Below are 24,095 nucleotides of genomic sequence, written 5' to 3' on the forward strand. Positions count from 1 at the left end.
TATATATGTATATGTGTGTATATAAATGTATATATGTATGTATACTTAAATGCATATATGACTTACTGTGAGCCATGCTCTGAAATGAATGTTTCACCTGCATTTTCTCAGCACCCATATTCTCCCTACTCTTGTTCTAACAGCTTACATTATAGTACATGCTATGGTATAACACGCATCTTCAGAAGCATTGCAGAACACAGTGTGGCTGATTATTTCAATAACCTTAAACCATTAAGGAATGAATGAGGAGATAAACAGATGATAAACTAGAAACCATTAAGTCTACCTGAGTTAACCTGACATTTAATGTCAATGGTGATGATATGTACATGCATGCATTTATTTATAATTGTGGAAGGATCTGGTGGCTTTCCAGTGGATAGGATATTGCACTGTCAACCCAGAGTGAGGTGGTTTGAGCCCACTACCTGTTTTGTGGGAGAGAGATGAGAAATCTCCCCTTCTATGATTTATAGCCTCTGATAACTAGATCAAAACGACATATATCATTCTCAGTTGTTTTATTATTTTGTGCTTACAGTGTTAGAACACCGCTGAATGATTTTGGTAGCCCATAACTGAGACTGCCAAAAAGAATGACAGGAGTCCAGAATGAAGGCTGCAGAGTGGAGTGGATTTGGGGGGAGGACTTATGTAACAATGAAAGAATTTTACTTTTCAACGGGGGGCTTGGAGGTTGGGCAGGGAGAAAAGTGCAACAATGAATGAATGGAAATCCAAGTCTCTGTAAACTTTCATTATGTATTTTACTTCTATATAAACTCCATCCATTATCATCAAGATGATTCCCACTTATAATGACCCTTCATCAGATTTTTTTTTTAATTTTATTTCATTATTTTTTGTGTGTACCGTCAAATCAGATCTGACTGATACAGGAGGAGATTGTTCCTCCTTCTCCAGCAGAGCATCTGGTGGATTTGAACCGTGTACCTCTGAGATTGCAGTGCAGCTTCTTGCCACTAGGCCACCAGAGCTCGCCCTCCATCAGATTTCTAAGGCTGTAAATCTTTATGGGAGGAGCTGGTAATTTTTTGGTCAGCCGTCCAACGTGTTATGCACTATGTTACAACCATTCCACTAAGAGAGAGTAAATTATGTTTAATCTGAATCATTAAAGTGACATTTATGATAACTCAGGAGTCATCCTTAGCAAAATAATATACTCTTAAACTTTAATTCTAACTCTTCCCTAACCTTAATCCATTTCTCAACATTTACTACCTGGAAGAAATATTTAAATACCTTAGAAATAAATGTTTACTCTGAGAAAGCATTTTGTTAATATTAACAGCAACTGTTGATCTTGAACTTTGTCATCTTTTTTCCTGCAATGATTTTTAATCTAAGTCAATTTTACAGAAAATTGTTTGACATTAGGTAGGAAAGGCATGTATGGAAATTTTGCTTTAAAGCCATTCATATTGTTGTATAATCAGGCTTAGGATGTGTTCTGTGTTATGTAAAAGGCATACAGAGTGTGGGTTTTTTTGTTTGTTTTAATTTAGTATTTGGATTAAAAAATTCTTTACCATATCTATTCTTAGAACTTCTGCTTCCACATCCCAAACCAATCTTCTTCAATGCTCTGAAATAACTTTGCTTACATCTTAATCTTCTTCTGAAAATAATATTGTTGTTGTTGTTGACTGCCTTCAAGTCGAGCATGATTCATAGTGACCCTATGAACAAAAGTCTTGAAGCCCCTCTACAACTATCAGCATTTATCCAAGTTCACAGAGTTTCCAGAGGATGGTATTTAGGAAGTGGATAATAGAAAAAAAAATGCATACAATTTGTTCCTGTCTAGTAAGGGCTATTTACATTTTTCTGCTTCAAAATGAGTATAGCTGATGTTCAAGAAAAGATCTTTGATTTAAATATTTAATTCCATACATAAAAGAGGTCAAAGAAAGAATGACAATAAGAGCTTGATCACTCTAAGCTAATAACTCTAAGAGGTAGCTTTCTTATGTCATGGACTCTAGTAAGTACAGTCAACTCAGCTCATTGTCATGGTGTTGGAACCACTGCTGTACATCAGAGGAGATGGCTCGTCTTCCTTCCATAAAGCTGTTCAATCAACATAAAGTTCTAGATCCTAGGTTACTGAGTAGCTACTGGGGTCTTAAAGATTGACGAGCAGTCATTGAAGATAAAACCAATGGCCTCTAGCTGTTAGCCAAAGAGAAAAATAAATGGAAGATAAAAAGAGAAACTAGTCTACCTGATTAAGTAGCCTATGTGCACCAAGACCACATCTAGCCTGACACAAGAACTAGAAGGTACTTGTCTATCACTGTGAAGTATAGAAAGAAAGGGGAGGAGGGGAGTCGAATAGAATGTAGATTCCTAAAAATTTAGAAATGTGACTTACTTTGAAGACGACTTACTTTAAACTGGGAAATGAAACCAATTCCAGTGGCTGGCTCTCTTTCAGCTAAATAACAGTTAACTTATAACCCCAACAGTATCATTGATAAGTACTATGTTGTTGTTAATTGCCTTCAAGTCGAGCATGACACACAGCGACCCTGTGAACAAAGGGCCTGAAGCCCCTCTACTACTATTGACCTCTATCAAAGTTCATCAAGTTTCCAGAGGCATATTGTTTAGGAAGCGAATGCCACTTTGGCTATAAGTACTATAGTCTCTTAAATAATAAACCATGAGGCCAAGTGGTCAATATTTCAACAAAACCAAAGATTAGGAGTATAAAAGAATAAGGGAAGCTAGATTAACAGAAACAGAATAAAATGAAAATAACAAATATATTAACACATTGGAAAAAATTAATATTATAGGACAATTTGTATAAAAAAGTTCAGTGTAAACTTAATTTTTTTGTGTAAACTTTCACCTAAAATACAATAAAGAAAACAACACAACAAACTTCAGTTGCATCAAAACCGTCTAGAAAATACCTTAAAGTGCAAGTTCATTGTTTGACCTTTCATCCTAGACAAATCTGATTTAAAGTCTCAGAGTTCCAAGAGTTTATATTTCTCAACTTTTCTTAAGCTTTGTATTTCTAACATGTCTCTGCTGGTCTGATCAGAGTGTGGCAATTCTTGATCTGGAGAGTTCAATGTGACCAATTACCTGTGTTTCCTTGTAGCATGATGCTGAGTCTCTTCAGGTAGCACTTTCAGAACACGGGGCTCCTCAGAGGTGAAGAAGAGAATGCCAATGAATCCGCCTCCAACTTTCTTCATTCAGAAAACTTTCCCCCCCTATTCTAACAGCTTGTGAGGTGACCCTCTCAAACATGATACTCGCTGCAGGGATTCCCTCAATTGGCTCCTAAGATAATAAATTATTCTATTCTTTGCTCAAAGGGAATTTTTAAACCACAGATCTATTATATCACACCGTGCTTCGAGACTCGCTTTCATGGACACCTCCTGGACAGATCTAAAACTCATTATCTTGATATATTAGCCTTAAATTGTCTTTCCCACATCTGAATGTGCACTGCTCTTTGATATGCATCACTTTCTTTGTTGGGCAGCCAAACGGGAGTAAAAATCTTTAAGTCGTAGCCCAGTGTCTTTTTTTTTTCAAATTTGTACACAAGCTTTTAATTTCCATTTGACAGGTCACAGGGTGTTAATGATAACAATTCATAGAAACCTTATGACTGATGGATCAAACATTATCTGATTCTGTGCTATTCCCTCAATCTCTTCTGTTGTTAAGCTCTTTGTTGCAGTCGCTGGGTCAATCCATCCCACTGAGGGTCTTTCTCTCCTTTATACATCCTCTACTTTCCTAAGCATGATGTCTTCTTCCTGGGCCTGACTCCTCCTTATAATAATGGCCAATGTATGTGAGATGAAGTCTCAACCTCTTCGCCCCCAAGAAACAATGTGGCTACAAATCTTTCTAGATAGAATTGTTTTTTCTTTTGGAAGTCTACTGCATGGTCAACGTTATTCACCAGCACCAAAATACAAAGACATCATCCCCTCCGTTTTCCTTATTTATTATCTATTTTACACATGCATATAGAGATGAGTGAAAATACTATGGCTTAGTCACATTCACCTTTGTTTTCAAAGTAACATCTTTGCTCTCTAGTATTTTAAAGAACTGCTTAGTAATAGATTCGCAAAATATAGCATGCCATTTCGTATTTTTGACTGCTGCCTCTGGGAATCATTGCTGGATTCAAGTATAATTAAATCTTTGACAATTTCAGGTTGTTCTCCGCATCTCATGACACTGTACTGTTCCTGTTATGTCTTATTTATCTGCTACTGTTGTAACAAAGATTTCATAAATAGATGGCCTTATCTTTTAAGAAGTCAAAAGTCTGGGTTTACAGAGCAATTTGGTTTCTTCTTTTCCAAGACAGATCTGTTCTCTTGGCAATCTGCGGTATGTTCAATACTCTTCCCCAATACTACAATTAGAAGGCGTTCATTCTTCTTCAGTCATTAGTATTCATTGTCCAACCTTCAGATGCACAGGAAGCAAGTGAAAAATGCCAAGCCTTGGTGAACTTTAATCTTTAAACTAATGGCTTTGCTCTTTAGCTTTTTGGAGAAGTTCTTGATAGATTTCTCCAATGCTTTTGGTATCTTGACTGTTGTTACCATGAGTGTTGATTGTGGATCCAAGTTAAAAAAAAATTGTTGACAATTTCAATCTTATATCCATCTATCATGAGGTTGCCTATAAGTCAGTCTAGTGCTGAAGATTTTTGTTTTCTTAATGTTGAGATAAAATCTATGTTAAATGCTGTAGACACTGATATTTTGCAGTCAGTGTTTCAAGTCTTTTTCACTTTTTGCAGAAAGGTTATTGATGAGTCTTCTTCTAATCCTAATGCCACATTCTTTTTCATATACCCCAGCTTTTTGAATGAAATATGTCTTTCCAGATTTTAAACCATGTAGTGTTTCCTTGTTCTGTTCAGGCAACTGCTTCTTGGTTTACATCAGCAGAATGAAATGTTCCAGGATTCCCGTTCTTTTAAATGTTAGTCTTTGCAAAATCAACAAAACATCTTTCCGGTATTCTCTGCTGTTTACCAAGATCCATCAGATCTGCAACAATGATATTTCTCATGCCATGGCCTCTTCTGAACCCAACTACAATTTCTCTTTATGTACTGCTCCAGGCATTTTAAAATTAATCTTCAGTAAGATTTTGCTTCAGAAAGCAAAAAATTCTCACCACAATTGGCAGGATCAGGATGGATGATGAAGAGATTGAGATTGTCAACAGCTTTAGTTTGCTTGGCTCCACAGTCAACACTCTTGGCATCAGCAATCACGAAAATAAAAGATACATTGTGATAGGAAAGTCTGCTGTTAGGGACCTTGCCAAAGTACTGAAGGACAATGGTGTCTCTCTGAAGAATAAGGTGCATCTGATACAGGCCATGGTCTTTGCTATCACTTCTTAAGCATCAGAGAGTTGGACAATGACTAGGAAGGATAGAAGGATAATTGATGCCTTTGAGCTGTGGTGTTGGAGAAGAGGACTGAGGGTACCATAGACTGCTGACATACTTTGGACATAATGTAAGGAGGGACTAGTCCTTGGAGAAGGATGTCATGCTTGGAAGGGTGAAGGGACAGTGCAAGAGAGGAAGACCCTCTATAAGGTGCATTGATTCAGTGACTGGGGTAATCTGGGTGGGTGTGTTTGGGACAGTGAGGTTGGCACACGATTGAGCAGGGTTTAAGGCGGTTGTACATAGAATCCCTATGAGTTGCAGGTGACTCGATGGCACATAACAAAAAGATGTTGCTTGTATCTGAAAATGATTTTTTCCTTCCATAACTTCCATACTCTATTGGAACACCATTTTTGGTGGAATGGGAACAATATATGGATCTCTTTCAGTCCACTGGCCAGCTGTTTGTCTTCCACATTTATTGGCAGACAGTGCTGGGCAGTCCAGGGCTGCACCTATTTTCTGAAACATGTCGACTGGCATTCCGTCAATTCCTAGGGCTTTATTGTTTTGCTTCTGCCTACTCTGTAGCTTCATCTTACTCATTCACTACTATTGGTTCTTGATCATATGCTATTTCCTGAAATGGTTCAGTATCAACTAATTCTTTTTGGCACAGTGACTTTGTCTATTCTTTCTATGTTCTTTTGATGCTTCCTGCAGCATTTAAGCTTTTGCCCAAGGAATCCTTCAGCGTGCCAACTCAAAGCATAAATTCAAGGCAGATTCAAGCTTTATTATATAGAACATTGTAAATGTCTCTTCACACTCATATCCCTCTTGTACTCTTACAAACTGTGTAAACAGACTGGTTATTTATTCCATTTCATTTTCCTCTTTCCATTGCTTTGGTGAACCTGGAGACGCTAGAATGTATATTATTCCTCCTCAGGGGCAAACAAAGTACTGCTCTCTTCATCAAAATTTCAGGAAAAACATTCTCTCTTTGGAAGAAAAATGAATTATTCTTTGTTTGAATTAGTTGAACTTCCTTTCAGGTAGTTTTCATATATTCTGCACATTCCCAGGGATTTGAAAACTGAGAAAATGGGGAAAGATTTTTTTCTCACTTGAGCCTAGAATTGTACCTAAAATCAGCTCTTTCTTTCTCTTCTAAGGAAGACACCATAACCCTGAGTTCTGGCAACTTGAAACTCAGTGCCTGTTTTAAAACAACTCCTCCTTTCCTTCAAAGTTTCACGTGCTGGGAGACAGCCAAGAAGCAATAATGTCAAGACGGGGGGGGAAGAAATCACAGAAATTTCATGCATGAAGACATCCTTTCCTCAGTCTTTGAGGAGGTTCAGGAAAAATTAATTCACAGTCCAGACAGCTCAGAAAAGGAATAGTAAGAAATCAAGAGATAGATGAGAGAAACAAATGGATTGGACTTATTTATTTTCAGCATCAAAGCATGGTCAAAACCGATAGAATGTTTGGGCAGTGAAACAATTGAGAGAACTGTTTTTCAACCCTGAGGCAGCATTTAGAATACAGAGTAAAAGCAAAGAATAAAAAAAAGGTAGATAAAGCTGACCAAGTCAACGTATTTCCTTTTGCCATCTTTAAATACTACTTTGTGTGTATAGGTTTTTTCTCTCATTCACAATAATATAGTCATTTTATTTATATATATTTATTTATGTATATTTCATTTTATACAATCATTTTTATACACTGTGTTTTATATATTTACTATGTTTTTGTACTCATAGATTCAGTGGAAGCACAATTCATTTGCCAAAACACTTAATCATCACACTCTTCATACTTTAGTTGCTGGACCTTAGTTATATATGCAGGATTTTAACATTGCCAAAACATCTAGTTAATTCCACTTGAATTGTATAGATTCTGATCCACAATCCCTGACTTTGCTACATTTGTTCTTCTTAAGACCACTTGGCACCTAATTATATTTGTGCTATAAAGATTCTAGGTTTTCCTAGTTATACTTTTGGCCAATGTCTGATAAGTAAATTCTGACTAGGCATTTTTGCCACCAGTCAAGTGGCTTTTAGTATAGACTCCTAACTCATGTCTGAACTTCCCAAGCAGATTCTAATACCATTTCTAGAGATAGATACTTTAATTTTTCTTTTTATAACAATACAAAATAGAACACGGCATTCATTTTTATAAATGGGAAAACAGACTTGAGAGTAACATGGTATGACATACCTAGTGGAGTATAGTGCCTCTTTCATTGAGATTCACTTAGCCATTTCTCAATGAGTATTATTAAAACTAGGAAAAAGAATGGAATCCTTGATGTTGTACATAAATTTGTCCTCTTGATCATTATATATCTGCAGGTGTTTGCATGTGTCCATGACCCCTTATGTGTCGACACTCAGACACACACGTACACACACCAAGCCCACATTTCAACTATGCTTGCAACTCAACGAAATTTTTCACCATCTCAGCATCAGAATAACACGGACATTCATGTTTGCTCAGATAAAAATGGTATTAACTAATATTATGGATTTATGAGTTTCTCTTTCACTTTTCTTAAACTTGGAATTTTCAGAAATGTGTTATGTTCAGAAAGAATTAATTTCATGGTGATAGATAGGAAATTGAGATTATAATTAATCAAATCAATTTATTAGCAACTCAATTACTTCTTTTTACTTGATCACACAATCATCAAGCAAGGTAGCAAGAGTGAAGAAATTGAAATATATGTTCCATTAGACAAATCTGCTATCAAAGACCTCTTTCAAGTGCCAAAGAGTAAGGATACTTACTCTTAGACTAAGTGTACCTAACCAAAGCCATAATATTTTCAGTTGCTTGCTTTGTATGCATGGGAAAACTGTAAAAATAAAATAAAATAAAACAAAACATATTGAATACTTTGAATTTTGGTGTTAGGGAAGACTACTGGCTATACCAAGGACTGCCAAAAGAATAAACACAACTGTCTTTGAGGAAATGCAACCATTGAAGGCAAGAACTGTGAAACTTCATCCCATATGTTGTTGTTTGTTGTTATGTGGCATCGAGTCACTTGCGACACATGTACAAGACCCTATGTAAATGAGCCCTAAACACCATTCTATCCTGTGCCAACCTAGCCATCTCAAACTCACTCATTCCCACCACTCCAGTTACAGAATTGATCCAGAGGGTCTTCCTCTCCTGTGCCGTGCCTCCACTCTCCCAAACATGATGTCCCTCTCCAAGGACAAGTCCCTCCTTGCAACGTGCCCAAAATATGTCAGACGAAGTTTCAGAATCCTTGACTCCTGGGAACATTCTGGCTTCACCCTCTCCAGGACAAACCCGTTTGTTCTCCTAGCAGTCCATGGTATATTCAACACTCCTCTCCAGCAACACAGCTCAAAGGCATCAATACTTCAAGCATATTGTCAGGAAGGGTTAGATCTTGGAAAAAGTTATCATGCTGGGAAAGGTAGAGAGTCAGTTGAAGAAAAGACGATCCTTAATGAGATATAGTGACACGGTGACAGCAACAATGAGTTTGAACTTGATGGAGATCATGATCATGGCACAGGAAAGAGAAAGCTTTTATCTATTACTTATACAATCCTTATGAGTCACAGTTGACTCAACAAAGACAACACCACCACCACGATTATTATAGTATTGGTATAAACTTTAGTGATATAAATGCTCCCTGTTCCCCTGACCTGATCTCAATTTAAAAATTCTACTTCAGGTCACATTTAGCTCAATCACTTAAACTCCCATTAACTTTTCAAGCCCATCTTTGAAATCTCCTTCATAGTGTATTTACCTAATCTTTGGCTGAGAACCAATCTCAAGACCATCTTCAACTACTGATCTCTTATTTTCAATAGCAAACTATTTATCCTGCTCTATAGCTAAGTCAAGTTGCCGAACCGTGTTCACTTTTGGTTGCTGTGAGACTGAACACTGTGACACTGGTGTGTCAAATGTGTTAATGGTTGGCTACCCAATGCGGACAGAGAGTGGGGTGGAGCTCCCCAATTAAAACAAGCTTGGAAGGAGGAGTGGCATCCACTTCCATAATAGCTTGCCTCCGGAAACCCTATGAACCTGAAAAGAGAATGAAAGGTACCCAAGCCTCGAGGACTCTCCTTCATAGGGTCACTATGAGTCACCTGCGACTCGACAGCACTTAACAACAATATCTAAGTAAAGTGCTAGATATTCTATATGTATGATGATGCTTTTCAATGCCTTTTTGTTTCTTACAGTAGTGATGCACTGTAAGATGGAAGGTGATCACATGCCTAAAAAGATACATGAAATAAGATTACTAGTTTACATGGGCTAATTTGAAGTAAACAGATTTGAATTTAGAGTTTATATAGTTTATTAATACTTTAAGAAAATAAATTTTATTATGTGTGAGAACTCTATGCATGTAAAATTGTAGCACATGGATTCCAAAAATTCAAATGCTATGCATTTAAAATCTCTTTTAAATCGTGGAGAATTACTTGAATCTATTAACTAAAGTCACTCCAGTAATGACACACTCATAGGAATTGAAAGAGTTTGAGAATCAAAATAGTCAATTTTTGTTCATTTCACGTGTCCTTTCTCAGCTTGTCTATTTTTCTCAGAATGATGATCTAATTCTCCCTTATTGCAGAAAGTATCACCAGATGGTAGAGAAAATAAACATGGGAGATGAGATTTAGAAATTCCAGAAAAAAAATTAATTAATCTTGTCTCTCTGTTTGAACCCTAAGAAATAATATTCATTGTCCACTATTGGGCAATGTTCCCAGCCCCTAGAGCCAATTACTTTTGCCAGGAGTATGACATGCTATTATTGCCCAGAACTGTCACATATTGACATGAGGAGCTGAAAAGAAGACTAGAACAGGAAACTTTTCCAAAATGACCCAAAGGAGCTTTGCTATGAGTACAACCTATGACTACATTCACTTGTAATTCCTGGAGAAATTAATTAATCATTGCCTGTCTCAATATTCCCATCAGAAAAAGAATTAAGGCAATTTTTTAAATGAGAATCAGAAGTCTAGTGATTTTTAGAGCTCATCAAATTGTAAAATATCAGCATAATATAATTTCCATCATTTAATGTGTTCACAACCATGAACAGAAAACAACCAAAGCATATTGGAATGTGAAGCCTGGCATTTAGTGAGAATTGTTCCTTAATTAAGTGCTTCCCTCCTGAATACTTACATTCTAGTTCATTTTGATGCATGTCTACCTGTAAATTTGATGCCATGAAAACTACATGGAATTCAAATTTTATATCAATGCGTAAAATTTTATCAAAACTCAGACATTACAGATTAATTTGAGCACTGTCCCTGGGTGCTTTCAAGGTATAACATTGTAACTGAGTAGTTGCAATTAAATCTTCTTGAACAATGGGGCAAAAATATTTATTATCTGATTATGTTCATAAAAGTTTGCCAACCTTGTTATGAAATGGTCTTATGATCAAGTATTGGAATCACAGCTTGATTCCTTCCTGAATATATCCCTTGCATTTGGAGTACATCACGTCTATGCCAACTCACAGAGACATGGGAAAAAGAACTGTCCCATAAAGTTTCCCAGACTGTACTGCAAGTAGATCACAGCTCTAATAAGAGGTCCTGGGTAAGTTAAAACTATCAACTTTTGTATTTGGAGCTAAGCATGTGACCACTGAGCAAACGAAATGCCTTAGGATTAATTTTATTTGTTTCTCATTTTTCTATTAGAAAATATCTTTCCCAGACATCTTCCTTTCTTTCAATGATCTTTGATGTATAATTTTACATTTAGCAAATAAGGATAAAAGTCCTTTTTCCACACTTATTCTTTATTGTCTTTTTCAGGATCAAGTAGAATAAAGGTTGTTGTTGTTGTTATGTGCCGTCGAGTCGTTTGCGACTCATAGCGACCCTATGTACAACAGCCCTAAACCCTGCTCTATCCTGTGCCAATCTCATTGCCTCTGACACATCCATCCCGATTACCCCAGTCACTGAATCAATCCACCTCATAGAGGGTCTTCCCCTCCTGCGCTGTCCCTCTACTCTACCCAGCATGATGTCCCTCTCCAAAGACCTGTCTCTCCTTACAACATGTCCAAAGTATGTCAGGCGAAGCCCCAGAATCCTTGCCTCCAAGGAGCAGCCTGGTTTAACCCTCTCTACGATGAATCTGTTTGTTTTCTTGGCAGCCCATGGTACATTCAATACTCTTCTCCAGCACCACAGCTCAAAGGCGTCAATTCTCCTTCTATCCTCCCTAGTCATTGTCCATAACAATGATGCATAACAAGTGATTGCAAAAACCATGGCCTGTATCAGGCGCACCTTAGTCTCCAGAGAGACACCGTTGCTCTTGAGTACTTTAGAGAGGTCCCTAACCGCAGACTTTCCCATTGCAATACATTTTTTGATTTCCTGGCTACTGGTGCCAAGAGTGTTGACCGTGGAGCCGAGGAGACTGGATATCTATCATTACACAAGGGGATATATCAGTCTTAGCAACCTACAAGGGCAATGGTTAGTCTCTCCAATAAATTCAACAGCTCTAGCCATATAGACAGATCTTCTGGAGCCATTGAAGAAACAAGACAATGTACGATGTCCTTGCTCCAGCAACACCTTTGGCCTAACTGGAGACGTGACATGAGTCGGAACCTTGGAGAGGGAGAGCCAATCTTGGCAGGAATGAGAACTTTGTTGAACAACTGTGGTTAGAAAGCCAATATTGGGAGGTCAGAGAACTTGGAAACACTGGCCAAAAAGCCACAAGGCTCATGGCTGAGGTGCTTACGTGCACATTTCTGGAACTGTGTTGAATGTATTCTGTTATTAATCTGGATTAGAACATTGTGAGTTCCCCAATATGGTTCTTTGAGGCCTGTGAGCTACTGCATCAGATTTTGGACCCAACAAAACAGTAATGATTGCTGTTGAGTAGAATGAGGTATGGAAATGTGGGGGGTGGAATGTCAGACCTCATGGGAATTGGGTTTGTGTTACTGATGCTGTTGACTGGGATAGTTCCCCTTTGTAAAGTTGGTAAAGGTCGGATACAGCCATCTTCTCATAGCCCTTGCTCTTTTCATAGGTAGTATTAAGTGATAACTTCCTGGAAGCATCATGAACTATCAAAGATTGATTTTATCCTGGTATTTCTTGTGTCGAGGCTTTGAAAGTCATGACCATAACCTTTGAAATCAGTCTAGAAAAGTCTGAATATATTAGTAGCTCAGATCCATAATTACCTTGAAAACACTGAGAGAACCACATGTGAATTTAAAAATAAATAAATAAATAAAAGAATAAACCAAAAACTCTAGTTTCTATGTTACCGAACTACAGGCTTTCTGATGGTGCCATTACATAACTAGTACTAATACTTTCTATTTAATACTTTCTAAAGAAATCTACTGGATGATAGGAATTATGGGTATACTATAGTACTTATTTATGAAAATATTTATCATAGTTCAAAAATTAAAAGTGATGAATATGGAACTATTTTTAGACATTGGATATGTGATATTTTAATTTACCTTCCTATAACTCAATACACATTATGATCTGTGAGTAATAAAGAGATAGATATTAAGTAAAGAAGTAAAATGGTTCTGAGTCTCAATTTTTGCTAGCAGGTGGTGTAATACTGTACTGTAAGGGTTGTCAGTTACTATTAAAGTGGCTTAGTCTCATGGTGTCACATACAAATGAAAAAAAAAAGTTTTCCAGTCCAGTGTCATATTGATCATTGGTATACCTGGTCATTGTTACATATTTTCATGCCTACCATGTATTTTCAATGTCTTTCAACCTAGGCACTTATCATCCAGAATGAAATCAGACAATATTCTCTTGTGATCCATAAGATTTTCACTAGCAGACTTACAGAAGTAGATAAAAGGCTTTTTGTTATTCTGTATTAGAATGTAAATTACTAAAACTACTTGCTCATCACGAATGACCCTGTTTGTACTTGAAATACCGGTATAACTACCAGCATCGTAGTAACATACTAACCACCGTAGTATGACAAATAAACACATTGGTGGTGAAGAGACGGGTTAAAGAAGGCAATTCTTTCCCTACTTTATCATCTATAGAGAAACGAGACCTTCTCAAATGGTGTTGGGCAAATCTTACTGGACAGTGGGTTCTCAGAGGATGTAAAGATGGATTAAGACTGGGGAACGGAAACAATGCACAGCCTACAGCCTAGCTCCGGAGTCACCTCCTTTATGACTAGTTGGTCTGGAGAATAATTTTAAATGAGAACGAAGCTTCTTTGTTTGATCTCCCTGAAATATTGTTTCTTGAATAACACTGTGTGTGTTAACAATGTTTACACCTCATGTGACAGAATACAGATTCTGAATTTTGACAGAGAATAAATAAGGTCAGTGTTTGTTGATGCCGTATGCTAGAGATACCAACACATGCATACAAACCGTGAGAATATTCAGCACAAAATAATTTGTCTTTTCATTGAACAGCTGTAGCTATGTGGGCTCAGTGATCCTAAAGCCATTTTCTCCTGCATATTTTTTTTTCTCCCATGGAAACAAATTATCCTATTTATAAAGTGGAGGTAGAATGCTAGAAAATTAATTGCATGCACACATACTTATGACTTGACTTTTTCAAACAAAAGTAACTTTCACAAATATAATGGCAATTAGGATAACACCAATTATTATCTAAAAACAAATACCAACAGACATAATTGGACTAATATTTTTACTATTATTAACATTATATGCATTTCTATATTGTTTGCCATATTTTACTTTAGACAACGCTTTGTAGCTGTGAATTAAAAACTTCTATTTTCATTCTTTTGTTAGTTCCAGCACCTCAATACCATACATACAAAACTATACTTTTCAGGTAATACGGTTTTCAAAATTTTAGAAAGTTATACTGATACCGTATTGTTTGAAGCACAGTGAGGATTTCAATATGGTATATCTTAATCTATTCTAAATGTTAATTAACACAGCTAATGAAAAATGAAATTACTCTTATTGTTATATTTCATGAGAGCTTATAGTTTAGTTGTTAGGCATTTGCCTACACATCAGAAGTTCAGTGGTTCAAACCTAATCCATTCCATAGAAGCAAGATATGCAAGACTGCTTCCAAAAATACTTGTACCTTTTGAAATCCTATGGAGCAGTCTTATTTTGTCCTCTCAAGTCTTTATGAGCAAAATCATATTAAAGACAATGGGTTTGTTTTCATTTTATTCATTGTCATATTTTAACAATGTCTTCCAACTATAAAGGTCTCCCACCCCACATTCAAAATAGCCCAAGGCACTGTAAGGGGGAGAGTTACTGTTCCTGCTATCTTCACATTTAATCCAGATTTTTGTGTGTGTGTGTTGAGCTAGCTCCCAAGATCATTTACTGAATACTCTTGTTTCTATCACTATGATATACTGGCACTAAGACTATCTATCACCTCCTCTTCGGTGCCATTAACAAAGAAACATTATTTAGCACTCATATTATATACTTCTCAAGTGAGAAGTAGATAAAAACTGCAAATTATTACACAGGTGTTCTTTTATTGTAAGACGGCATCTCTGATGATACAGGTTTAATGTTACTGAAGAATCATGGATCTATGTGAGACAAAGCAACTAACAAGAACATCTTTGAATTGGAACTCTTATAAATGAAGAGGGATACTTACAGGGCAGCTTGATCAATCTCAAGAAATGCATGGCCATGTATATTTAGCAATATCTCCGTAGTACAAGCAATCAAGGCACCCAGCTGCTAACCAGACTGTTGGTATTTCTGATTCATCTAGAGGGCGCTCTGGTGGCCTAATGGTAAGGAGCTACCCTGACAACACGAAGACGTGCAGTTTAATCTCCCAGATGCTCTGGCGGAGAGAGAACAGCAATCTTCCCACGTAATTTTGTTCCTGTGAAAACTCACTGAAGGGTCAACTTGGTGTTGGTCCCATCTCCATGGTAACAATGCAGATAGGGATGAGTTGAAAGAAAGGACTGACATTCCACTGCGGAGAAATCAGCCACTGAGAAAAACTGCCAAAGAACATAGTTTTACTTTTTTCTGACACAAATGATGTTGCATATATGTGATGAGTTTGAATCACCAAACCAGCGGCTGGTAACTGGCTATGGATAATTCGTTCACTCATTGCCACTGGGCCAGAACTGATTCATAGCTGACCCTCCAGGGGGTTTTCAGAGGCTGTAAATACCATGAGAGGAAAGAGCCCACCTTTCTCTTTTGGAGCAGCTGGTGGATTTGAAGCACTTGTCTTTGGGTGTGGGCAGCTTAATGCTTTACCCAGTAGGCCCCAGAACTCTTTTATGTACCACCAGATCCATAAAAAATAACAATCTTTATTTTCTTACATTTTCACAAAAGGAACACTAGTTTCATTTTTACTCACAGATTAGAGTGGCAAAATAAAATTTCTGTCTGCTCAATATCGTCCAACTAGGGTCTAGAAGAGAATGAATACACTTAACAGATTTGGGAGCCCAATCTACATATATTGTTAGAATCTTAACTGGAGAATCACTTCACAAGGATCCTTCAGTCACTGTGAAAACCAGAGACTGAGCACTTCATCATCTGACACAGCCCACCCTCTTTGCCAATGGATTCAAAAGGAAAGGGAAAAAAGACTATCTGAAGGAGTATTGTTGTGGCTTGCTTTGTCTGAGTTCAGAAAGTGGAATGAGGCCCAGAAGGTAGTAGGGAGCTACAAAGTCAGTTTGAAATACTTTAGGTTCAAAAGGGAGGAACTTTCAGTCACAGAAATCCATTCGTTCCATCAAACTTACGTATCAGCCACCCACTCCTCTAGTCAGTCATATACTTTTTATCAAAGAATCTATGCAATATTTCAACACAATTCTTCCCTTTTTTCTCCCTGACAAAATTAAACTATCTCCTCTGAAAATGAATACAGACTTCCACAACTTCTACTATCTACCCACCAGGTTGAAAGATTATGTAAGAGTTCCAGCAAGGCATTAGAGAGCTCTGGTGGCCTAATGGTAAAGAACTGCACTGCCAAGCTGGGGACAGGTGGTTCGAATCCACTAGCTGGTCCCTGGGAGAAAGATGTGCAATCCCCTCATTCAATTTACAGCTTCTATCGGTTAAGCTAGAGGTTGGTTCTGATTTGATGATAATAAATGACAATAACGTAACAAACAACAGCAAGACATTAGGAAACTCTGGTAGAGTAGCTCATAGGGAGTTGGTTGTTTACCCAGAGTTGGCATCTCTCTGGGGTTCAAGTCCACCAAACTTTCCATGAGAGAAAGATAGACAATCTCCTCCCATATTATTTAAGTGTCTCCTAAAACTTTAAAAGTTTAGTGGATAGGGAGTTGTACTGCTCACCCAAAGTCAGGACTTCAAATCTACATATTTCTCCAAAGGAGAAAGACATTCTCTCCCATCAGATTTACAGCCTCTGACAATTCTCTGAAGGGATTTTTCCAACCCAGCGGCAATGAGTTAGTGAGTGAATTTTACATCACCAGGACTCAGGTGCCACTGGGTTGGTTCTGACCCAGAGAGGGATCAGGTGACTTCGTGGTGAGGTGATGCTCGGCCAACCCACCGGCCAGCATTTACAATTTACCAGCTTCTCCAAGGGAGAAAGATGGGCCATCTTCTCTCATGCAATATATAGCCTCGGAAAATTGACTAAAGCGTCAACTCTAAGTCAGTGTTGACTTGAAGGCAATGAGATGAGAATAAGATGCTAACTATATCTTGTGAGAGATACAAATAATACCGACTTAAACATTTAGGTACTCATCAGTCCTTTAGAACTAATGAACTGACCGTCTCAAAGCAATTCTCTTGAAAGCTCTGCCTGTCTCAAAGAATTTCTGGAAAGGAGATAGGCAACCAAAAAAGTAAACAAGCTAACTTTAAAATCCCACAATATTTTCATCTGTGAAGAAAATAAAATTGGATTATCTCCCTCCATGCACAGGCTTCAGAGTATTATTAAAATAGTTTGGCTAATGTAGTTTATAGAGAGTGGCAGAAAGGAAGGAACGGTGAGTTTTAAAATTAGACTATTAAATTCCAGGTTCTGTGTTATGTGTTTAAGCTCTCAAAGTCTTTACTTTTTTTAACCTACAGAATGATTGTTTTCGTTGCTATGTGTTATGGAATAAGCTGCGATTCATATCAGCTCTATGAACAACAGATCTGAACGTGGCTTTATCTTGTGCCGTCATCGCCATCTTTAATATCCTGAGCCCATTGATGCAGTCACTGTGTCAATCCACATTGCCGAGGGTCTTCTCTCCTACAATGACCCTCCACCCTTCCACGCATGGTGTCCTTCTCCAAGCACTGGCCTCTACTAACATGTCCAAAGTATAGCAGACATAGATTCACCACCCTTCCTTTCAAGGAGCACTCTGCTTGCACTTTCTCCAAGAAGTATCTGTTTATTCTTCTTGCAGGCCATGGGATATTCAGTTTTCTTCTGCAATACCACAACTCAAAGGCATCAATTTTTCTTTTGTCATTCTTAGCCACTGTCCAACTTTCAGATGTGTACCAAGTATTTTTAGACCATGGCTTGGGATCAGGCACACCTTAGACTTTAAACTCATGTTATTGTTGTTCTTTGTGTTGTGTGCCGTTGGAACCGACTCATAACTGACCCTCCAGCAAGTCAGTTAATCACACAGGAGAAGATTGTCCGTTATCCTTCAGCGGAGCAGCTGGTGACCTCGAACCCAGTGCCTTCGGTATTGTAGTGCAGCTTCTTGCCACCAGGCGGCCACCAGAGCCTACTAAACGGATTGGGAGTATAATTTACCTTAAAGAATATTTATGGTTACAAAGTAGCATAATAAATATATAAATTGTGTGGCAGAAGATAAAAGTTTTAACTAATGTTAGCTCTCTTCCCCTGTAACATTGCTAATCATTGACAATGCATACACTAAGCACACTCACACGTATACACATACAACCAGAAGATTTGGTGGCGTCTAAAAAGCACTCATATCGACTGCTGATGGCACCAAACTGGAAAAGCTACATCAGTATTGAGATTAATCAAGGCCACGACTGTCTACCAAAATTCAGATGCTGATGAATCAATTTTGCCTTTTCCAAAAGAGCTAGAGCATGACTAAAGTGAACAGCTCTTAAGAATACATCTCAGTGGATTTCCACATGTGCCTATTTATCCGCTAAAATATCAAGATTGAGAAAACATTCCTATCAGCCTACGAGGGAAAGCTCTCTTCTACTTCCTCTACTCTAAGAGTTAATAACACTGAAAATTATTATCACCATCATTTAGTTTTGCTTATTCTTGAAAAATCATACAATACAAACGAAACCAAAGAACATGTACTTTTTTAATGCGTCTGATATTTTTTTTGCTTATGATTCAGCCTGTGAGATCCATTCATGTTGTATACATTAGCATTCCCCCCCCATCATTGCTGAGCAGTAAAATTACTATTTTGACCCAAATATAAACTTGACTGTTTGGGGGATAATTGAAAACGTGGATAGATTTCCTACAGCCTAACCTTCTACACTTCCTCCCTGCACTCAGAGAGGTCTATTTCTTTCTCATCCCTTTTACTATTTTATCACAGTCAGCATAAGGTTTTATTTTCCATTGCTCCCATTACCTGTGACACCTCTCTCTCTCTCGCTCTCTGTCTCTCTCTCTCTCACTGCGTATATTGTAGCACCTCAAGCTCCATCAATTTCCAAATGAAAATACAGTTTTATTCCCTTGATTACCTATCTCAGTGCCTCTCTCATTTTACTTTTTGTTATTTATTACAATGGCTTTATTGCCTGACATTGTGGAATAGTCTGTATTAAGTTGGAAGTAGAAACATAGAAAACAAATCTGTTGTATTATGATCTATCATAAACCCACCCTTATTCTGTAAAGCTGTGAAGGATATGGCTAATAAGAACAGAAGTGGACAGCATCTACAAACATAACCAAGGAATATTAGAGCACAGCTCACCGGTGATAAGCTCTTTCTTAAGATCCATTTTCATTATATTCAATCTCAGAATCCCAGGAGGGCCATGCCACTGAGTTGTGTTTTTGGTTTCCTATTTTGTTTTGTTTTTATTGTTTCAGATGAACTCTCTAGACAGCTTACTTTAATTGGAGGATATTACCCTAAAGAACATTTAAACCACATCTAGGACTTTAGACTTAGACAATATGGCATTGGCTGAAAAAGTTGCAATTAATCCATTTCCTTCTTGAAAGCAGTGTTTAATATGCAAGAGAAAGGAATCTCCTCCAGTGAGAAAAAAGAAACCCGAGGAAACTGACCTCAGGAACTTTAAATTCAATGTCTCTTACTTTTTTAATATATATATTAACCAGGCTTTATTTAAAATGTGCCCATTAATGCAAGCAGGCTGAGACTCGTGGTGTCAGTCAGCACCTCACAAAGAGAAGATTAGGGTATTTATTTAGTTCCCCTCTCTCCTCCTCCCTAAATATTCTTGCTGATGCTTCTCACCCTGTACTGCCCGGTAATCATTTATTTTCTTCTGCGTAGTAATTTTTCCTCATAACTTTTTCAAATCATAAAATATGCATATAGTATTTCATAGACTTGGCCTAGGGTGGAAGTCTGCTCAAAGGCATTGGCTTAAAACCCTGCTGGGCCCTCGGGCTTGCAACCCTTGGGCCAAATTTTATTAATTTTCGAATGAATATTTCTTGAATGATGCCGTAATCTTTTGTTCATTTGCTGAACTGAACAGCTTGGAGTTGCTGTGATGTTGCACACAGTTCCATAGTCCTGTTAAATACCATAATGGTGAGCCATTATGTACAGTGTTTAGATGCGCTTTCAAATTGATTAATGCTGGGAAGCAGGAGTGACATCCACTTCCTAAACTAAATGCCTCTGGAAACGCTACGAACGCTCTAAACTCTACAAACTCTCTAAACTCTATAAATGTACAGAAATGATGGTAGTTATAGAACAGAATTCTGTACAGAAATGATGTTAGTTATAGAACAGAGTTTAGGTCTTTTGTGCAAAACTTACTCTCAGTCGTGTTCAACTTGATGACACTTAACCGTTGCTAAGTGAAACTAGTGCTGTTATATCTGGAGGAACGCTCTTCCTCTTTGTACATCAAGTTGGAACTAACCCATAGCTCATCCTTTTCTCTGGTAGGTTTTCAGAGGCAGTTAATTGAAAGGGAGGAGTTTGCCTCGGAGCATCTGGTGGATTCAAACACAGTGTCTTTAGGACTGAAACACAGCTTCTTACCACTAGACCACCAGAGCTCCACTTCTGGCTCATAGGCATTCTGTAGGGCAGGGTAGAAGTGCCCCACAGAACAATCCTTACGGGAGCATACTTCCACATCTTTCTCTTGCAGATCAGCTGTTGAGTTCAAACTACTGACCTTTCAGTTAGGAAAGGAGCACTGAGCCACCATAGTGTCAGGACTCCTGATAATTAATAATTATTACCTTTTATTAGGCAAGCATTATATATTATGGTTCGTATTATGCAAGTACTGATAGATGCTATTTTTATAACTTGTGAGTTATCAATTGATTCTTCGGAAGGAATGCCCCTGAACTAAAAAAGACCTAGTGAAGTATCTGTCCATGATCACAAATTTACACAAGGAAGGAATGTCTGAAATAGAATACAAACCTTTATCCATTTTTCTCAGTTTTAAAAAAATTCTTCATAATGTCTTTCTACTTAAATGTAATTATATCTGCATTTATTTTTGAAGGACAGAAAAAAGTATTTTTTCAATGAAACACTCATAGGGACAAACTAATATTCTAAGCTACATCAAATCCAAATTCAGACCCATTTCCCTTGAGTTGATTCTCATTCATGTTGTTGTTATGTGCCATCGAGTTGCCTGCAGCTCATAGTGACCCTATATACAACATCTTGAAACCTGCCCTGTCCTGAGTCAATCTCACTGACCCTGATACACCTAACCCCATAGCCCAGTTACTGTATCAATCCATCTCATCCGGGGTCTTACTCACCAGCATTGTCCCTTCACCCTTCTGAGCATGATGTCCTTTTCTAAGAACCAGTTCCTCCTGGCCATGTGCTCAAAGTTTGTGAGATGGAGCTTCAAATAAATGGACCTGTCTTGGAGAGGGTAAAACCAAGTTTCTCGCTGGAGGCTAGGATTTTGAAACCCCATCTCATTCATAACCCTGGGAAACACATACATGAAACAGTTCCACTCTTCTGCACAATTCTATAGTGTGACTCTTAGGAAAGAAGCAAATGGAAATTAACGGCTCTCCTTTCAAGATTGATTCACAAAATTCCTAATAGTTTTAACATATATATGCTCTTTTTAAAGTCTAACTTGTGACTGCTTCCTTAGGGCTAAAATAGATTTCATTTGATTCACATCTCATGCAGAATTAACCACAAATTATGGAGGTGACAAGATGCATTAATACATAAACAAGAAACAGCTTATGATAAATTGACATAAAATGTGTCAGAAATTCCTGGGGATCTGGGAAATAAAATAGAAAGAAAAGAAAAAATAGAAGAGGAAAGGAAAAGACAAGGAAGTAAAAGAACCTACTAATTTCCACCAGGGTTCCTTATCAAGTGGCTGCCGTTGCATCATGGAGAATATTAGAAGCAAATTTCAAAAGATTCCCATCAAAACTAGTTTCAATGAATCATATCAATCTTGATATTTGGATTCTTAGTTTGGCCTGAAACTATGCCAAATTACTTTGCTCATAACACAGGACTAATACAGGGTTAAAATGAAAATCCTTTTTCGGTAGCTGGTGAAATAGACTTTTGCCCTAATTAGACTCTTTTAGAAAGTGCTAATTGCGACTCCCTGTGGGTATTTCACTGATGCTGCCTGAGGAAGAGGTAGCTGCATTGGTGATATAATTTAAAGAATTTCAGAGCCTTCGCTGCCTCAGACTCACAAGACCCTGAATACGGGTAACTCACAGACAAAAGCCACAAGCAACCTCACACACATTCACAGGCACACACAAAAGCTCCAGTTAGAGAATAGAGTTAGTGCTACCTTGTAGGGATGACCCATTGCTACGATCTCTTGTTCACACCAAAACCTATTTTATTCTGCTGAGTTGACAAAGACTAACATTGCAAGTTTCACAGGACATGTACCGGAAGCCTAACTCAATGGCAAGATCCAGACACGGACTCAGGGAGTCCAAAATTGACTCCAGAAGCCGTTCTCCACAGGGGGCTTACTTGGACAGACAAAATAATAGAACTCTGATTTCTCAATTGCACTATTGAAATAATATGATAGATCTCAAACACCTAGGTCTGAACCTCACATATTAGTGGAGTATAAAAAGGTTCATTTTTATTCTTTCCATTTAATTGCTTATAACTCAGCAAAACTCAACTCACTGAGTGGAACTGGAATGGACTCACAGGTGAACCTCCAGCAGGTTTTCAGAGGCCGTAATTTGCATGAGAGGAGATTGCTGATCTTTTTTTTTAACCCAAAGGTCCGTCTGATACAGGCCATGGTTTTTGCAATCACTTGTTATGCATCAGAGAGTTAGACAATGACTAGGGAGGACTGACGCCTTTGAGCTGTGGTGCTGGAGAAGAGTATTGAATGTATCATGGACTGCCAAGAAAACAAACAGATTCATCGTAGAGAGGATTAAACCAGGCTGCTCCCTAGAGGCAAGGATTCCGGGGCTTCGTCTGACATACTTTGGACATGTTGTAAGGAGAGACAGGTCTTTGGAGAGGGACATCATGCTGGGTAGAGTAGAGGGACAGCGCAGGAGGGGAAGACCCTCTATGAGGTGGATTGATTCAGTGACTGGGGTAATCGGGATGGGTGTGTCAGAGGCAATGAGATTGGCACAGGATAGAGCAAGGTTTAGGGCTGTTGTACATAGGCTTGCTACAAGTCCCAAACGACTCGACGGCACATAACAACAACATAGAGCATTTGGTGAATTAGAACTGCATGCCTTTGGGCTGGCAGCACAACATAGTTGGCATAATAAATGTAGTGACTACAGATTGCAGTGTCTGAAAAGAAAGGAGGAAAAAGTGAACACTGTAGAGACCAATACATCAAACAGATTCTATTATCACGTATGTATGTGCCTTACATAACTGAGTTAAAAAATATTAAGAACTTGTTGCTTTGCCTAATCCTGAATTATTTCATTTCCTGCTTGGTCTTAGCAAAAGCCCACTTTCCAAAAGTTGGAGTAAAATACTGTAAATACTAATAGCAGAATCACAAAGCTGTCACATCCATTGCCATTATTTTGGATTTTGCAGCAACATAGAGAAGAAATGATGCCAAGAGTTCATTTCCTTCTCTGTCTCCTACAATCCCTAACTGAAGCAGCTACTAGAACGGTGTTTTAAGACATCTTTCTTTTTCATGTGTATCATGTATATAATAAAGCTGACCAATGTCTTTCTCTTGTCTATGTAGTAAGTACTTATCTAACTTTGGGTTTATTAGCCCTGACTCATGTAACTCCAGCACAGAAGGGGAAGACCCTCTATGAGATGGATTGATTCAGTGACTGGGGTAATCGGGATGGGAGTGTCAGAG

Source organism: Elephantulus edwardii, unplaced genomic scaffold (assembly GCF_000299155.1).
Source record: "Elephantulus edwardii isolate Elephantulus edwardi_28Jun2011 unplaced genomic scaffold, EleEdw1.0 scaffold00001, whole genome shotgun sequence".
Classification (NCBI taxonomy): domain Eukaryota; kingdom Metazoa; phylum Chordata; class Mammalia; order Macroscelidea; family Macroscelididae; genus Elephantulus; species Elephantulus edwardii.